The sequence below is a fragment of the Durio zibethinus genome, unplaced genomic scaffold (assembly GCF_047325235.1).
Source record: "Durio zibethinus cultivar Kanyao isolate XHJ-2024 unplaced genomic scaffold, ASM4732523v1 HiC_scaffold_3, whole genome shotgun sequence".
In the NCBI taxonomy this organism is placed as follows: Eukaryota; Viridiplantae; Streptophyta; class Magnoliopsida; order Malvales; family Malvaceae; genus Durio; species Durio zibethinus.
In genome coordinates this window covers 6,632,134-6,637,133 of record NW_028323044.1, presented here as the reverse complement: position 1 = coordinate 6,637,133, position 5,000 = coordinate 6,632,134, and positions in this window count along the sequence as shown.

Genomic DNA, 5,000 nt, shown 5'->3' with positions numbered 1-5,000 from the left:
GGCTCCCTTTTTTTGCATGCAAGCCAACCGATCGAGGCCATGGGCGCCTGCCGGTCACCGGAGCAACCAGTCGCCGGACAAAAATCGCCGGAAGGCATGCACGCCCTGTATTTTGTTCGAGGGACGTTGGCCGGGGTGCACGCAATGGGAGGCCCATCGCGCACACCTACTCCCCCCGTGGGGGGGGGAGAGGGGGTGCCGGACCACCACCCCCTAAAGAGCATTAGAGATTTTACAGATATGCTACCAGTAGACGTTAAAATGTCTGAAACGGGGACACTTTTTCCAAACAAGCAAATCCCACACCGAGGGTGCGCAGGTGCCGATGGTGGTCGAGGCATGTGCCCGCAACAAGGGCCAACGTGAGCCGATGGTGGTCGAGGCAACCGCCCGCACCAGCTCGAGGCATGTGCCCACACCAAGGCCCGGCATGTATCGATGGTGTTCGACGTAGGGGCAATCTTCTGCTGATGGTGGTCGAGGCAAGAGCCCGCACCAAGGGCCAGCGTGTGCCCATGGTGCTCGAGGCAACCGTCCGCACCAGGGCCCAGCGTGTGCCGATGGTGGTCGAGGCAACCGCCCGCACCAGGGCCCAGCGTGTGCCGATGGTGCTCGAGGCAACCGCCCGCACCAAGGGCCGGCTTGTGCCGATGGTGGTCGAGGCAACCGCCAGCACCAGGGCCCAGCGTGTGCCGATGGTGGTCGAGGCAACCGCCCGCACCAGGGCCCAGCGTGTGCCGATGGTGGTCGAGGCAAGCGCCCGCACCAGGGCCCAGCGTGTGCCGATGGTGGTCGAGGCAAGCGCCCTCACCAAGGCCGAGCGTGTGCCGATGGTGGTCGAGGCAACCGCCCGCACCAGGGCCCAGCGTGTGCCGATGGTGGTCGAGGCAAGCGCCCGCACCAAGGCCGAGCGTGTGCCGATGGTGGTCGAGGCAAGCGCCCGCACCAGGGCCCAGCGTGTGCCGATGGTGGTCGAGGCAAGCGCCCTCACCAAGGCCGAGCGTGTGCCGATGGTGGTCGAGGCAACCGGCCGCACCAAGGGCCGGCGTGTGCCGATGGTGTTCGAGGCAACCGCCCGCACCAGGGCCCAGCGTGTGCCGATGGTGGTCGAGCCAGGAGCCCGCACCAAGGGCCGGCTTGTGCCGATGCTGTTCGGGGCAACCGCCCGCACCAGGGCCCAGCGTGTGCCGATGGTGCTGGGGGCAAGCGCCCGCCCCAGGGCCCAGCGTGTGCCGATGGTTATCGGGGCAACCGGCCGCACCAGGGCCCAGGGTCTACCGATGGTGCTCGAGGCAACCGCCCGCACCAAGGCTCAGCATGTGCCGATTGTGATCGAGGCAACAACCCACACCAGGGCCCAGCTTGTGCCGATGGCGGTCGAGGCAAGTGCCCGTACCGAAGGGCAGCCTATGCCGATGATGGTCGATGCATGTGCCATCACCATGCGTCATCATGTGCCATTGATGGTCGAGGCCTTGGCCGAAGTTCGATTTTGAGCCACGGTGCCCATGCTTGGCTCCAGCATGTGCTGGTGCCGCATTTTTTTCACTCGGGACAGCATCGCCGGAGCATCGCCGGAGTACCGCCGGAGTACCGCCGGAGAACCTGACCGGCGGCATTGGGGTTCCGGCGATTGGGAGGGGGGCCGGGGGGGTGTGCGCACATGATGTGCGATTGGTGCTGGTACTTGGCCTTGTGTTGGCCCCCTATCCCTCATCAAACCTCTGAGAATTCACACCCCCTTAAAGAGCATTTGAGATTTTACAGGTTTGCTACCAGTAGCCGTTAAAGTGTCTGAAATGGGGACACTTTTTTCAAACGGTCACAAAATCTTCTCTACTTCGAGTTTTTAGCTGAATTTTTTTGTGCATGCCAACAAAAATAGAAGGATCATGCCTACAAAATTTGGGGCCAAAAATCCTTATAAAAAAATTTTAAAAAATCCCGAACCGCAAAAAGTTTCGAAAATCGTGAAAAATAGAAAACGAGTCATCTTCCAACGAAACTTCACGTGAAGGCTTAGGGGACCATTGTATGAATTTACAAGCCATAAAAATGGCATTGGCACGGCAGAAATTTGAAGATGTGCCTAAACCCACCAGGGCCCAGCGTGTGCCGATGGTGCTCGAGGCAAGCGCCCGCACCAGGGCCCAGCGTGTGCCGATGGTGGTCGAGGCAACCGCCCGCACCAGGGCCGATAGTGTGCCGATGGTGCTCGAGGCAACCTGTCGCACCAGGGCCCAGCGTGTGCCGATGGTGATCGAGGCAACCTGCCGCACCAGGGCCCAGCGTGTGCCGATGGTGGTCGAGGCAAGCGCCCGCACCAGCGCCCAGCGTGTGCCGATGGTGCTCGAGGCAACCGACCGCACCAGGGCCCAGCGTGTGCCGATGGTGCTCGAGGCAACCTGCCGCACCAGGGCCCAGCGTGTGCCGATGGTGCTCGAGGCAAGCGCCCGCACCAGGGCCCAGCGTGTGCCGATGGTGGTCGAGGCAAGCGCCCGCACCAGGGCCCAGCGTGTGCCGATGGTGCTCGAGGCAACCGCCCGCACCAGGGCCCAGCGTGTGCCGATGGTGCTCGAGGCAACCTGCCGCACCAGGGCCGAGCGTGTGCCGATGGTGGTCGAGGCAAGCGCCCGCACCAGGGCCCAGCGTGTGCCGATGGTGGTCGAGGCAACCTGCCGCACCAGGGCCCAGCGTGTGCCGATGGTGCTCGAGGCAACCGACCGCACCAGGGCCGAGCGTGTGCCGATGGTGCTCGAGGCAAGCGCCCGCACCAGGGCCCAGCGTGTGCCGATGGTGCTCGAGGCAACCGACCGCACCAGGGCCGAGCGTGTGCCGATGGTGGTCGAGGCAAGCGCCCGCACCAGGGCCCAGCGTGTGCCGATGGTGGTCGAGGCAACCGACCGCACCAGGGCCCAGCGTGTGCCGATGGTGCTCGAGGCAAGCGCCCGCACCAGGGCCCAGCGTGTGCCGATGGTGCTCGAGGCAACCTGCCGCACCAGGGCCCAGCGTGTGCCGATGGTGCTCGAGGCAACCTGCCGCACCAGGGCCCAGCGTGTGCCGATGGTGGTCGAGGCAAGCGCCCGCACCAGGGCCCAGCGTGTGCCGATGGTGGTCGAGGCAACCGCCCGCACCAGGGCCCAGCGTGTGCCGATGGTGGTCGAGGCAACCTGCCGCACCAGGGCCCAGCGTGTGCCGATGGTGCTCGAGGCAACCGACCGCACCAGGGCCCAGCGTGTGCCGATGGTGGTCGAGGCAAGCGCCCGCACCAGGGCCCAGCGTGTGCCGATGGTGGTCGAGGCTGCCGATGGTGGTCGAGGCAACCTGCCGCACCAGGGCCCAACGTGTGCCGATGGTGCTCGAGGCAACCGACCGCACCAGGGCCGAGCGTGTGCCGATGGTGCTCGAGGCAAGCTGCCGCACCAGGGCCCAGCGTGTGCCGATGGTGGTCGAGGCAAGCGCCCGCACCAGGGCCCAGCGTGTGCCGATGGTGATCGAGGCAACCGACCGCACCAGGGCCCAACGTGTGCCGATGGTGCTCGAGGCAACCTGCCGCACCAGGGCCCAGCGTGTGCCGATGGTGCTCGAGGCAACCTGCCGCACCAGGGCCCAGCGTGTGCCGATGGTGGTCGAGGCAAGCGCCCGCACCAGGGCCCAGCGTGTGCCGATGGTGGTCGAGGCAACCGACCGCACCAGGGCCCAGCGTGTGCCGATGGTGCTCGAGGCAACCTGCCGCACCAGGGCCCAGCGTGTGCCGATGGTGGTCGAGGCAAGCGCCCGCACCAGGGCCCAGCGTGTGCCGATGGTGGTCGAGGCAAGCGCCCGCACCAGGGCCCAGCGTGTGCCGATGGTGGTCGAGGCAACCGCCCGCACCAGGGCCCAGCGTGTGCCGATGGTGGTCGAGGCAACCTGCCGCACCAGGGCCCAGCGTGTGCCGATGGTGCTCGAGGCAACCGACCGCACCAGGGCGGAGCGTGTGCCGATGGTGGTCGAGGCAAGCGCCCGCACCAGGGCCCAGCGTGTGCCGATGGTGGTCGAGGCTGCCGATGGTGGTCGAGGCAACCTGGCGCACCAGGGCCCAGCGTGTGCCGATGGTGCTCGAGGCAACCGACCGCACCAGGGCCGAGCGTGTGCCGATGGTGCTCGAGGCAAGCTGCCGCACCAGGGCCCAGCGTGTGCCGATGGTGGTCGAGGCAACCGCCCGCACCAGGGCCCAGCGTGTGCCGATGGTGATCGAGGCAACCGACCGCACCAGGGCCCAGCGTGTGCCGATGGTGCTCGAGGCAACCTGCCGCACCAGGGCCCAGCGTGTGCCGATGGTGGTCGAGGCAAGCGCCCGCACCAGCGCCCAGCGTGTGCCGATGGTGCTCGAGGCAACCGACCGCACCAGGGCCCAGCGTGTGCCGATGGTGCTCGAGGCAACCTGCCGCACCAGGGCCCAGCGTGTGCCGATGGTGCTCGAGGCAAGCGCCCGCACCAGGGCCCAGCGTGTGCCGATGGTGGTCGAGGCAAGCGCCCGCACCAGGGCCCAGCGTGTGCCGATGGTGCTCGAGGCAACCGACCGCACCAGGGCCGAGCGTGTGCCGATGGTGGTCGAGGCAAGCGCCCGCACCAGGGCCCAGCGTGTGCCGATGGTGGTCGAGGTAACCTGCCGCACCAGGGCCCAGCGTGTGCCGATGGTGCTCGAGGCAACCGACCGCACCAGGGCCGAGCGTGTGCCGATGGTGGTCGAGGCAAGCGCCCGCACCAGGGCCCAGCTTTTGCCGATGGTGATCGAGGCAACCGGCCGCTCCAGGGCCCAGCGTGTGCCGATGGTTATCGGGGCAACCGGCCGCACCAGGGCCCAGGGTCTGCGGATGGTGCTCGAGGCAACCGCCCGCACCAAGGCTCAGCATGTGCCGCTGGTGATCGAGGCAACAACCCACACCAGGGCCCAGCTTGTGCCGATGGCGGTCGAGGCAAGTGCCCGTACCGAAGGGCAGCCTATGCCGATGATGGTC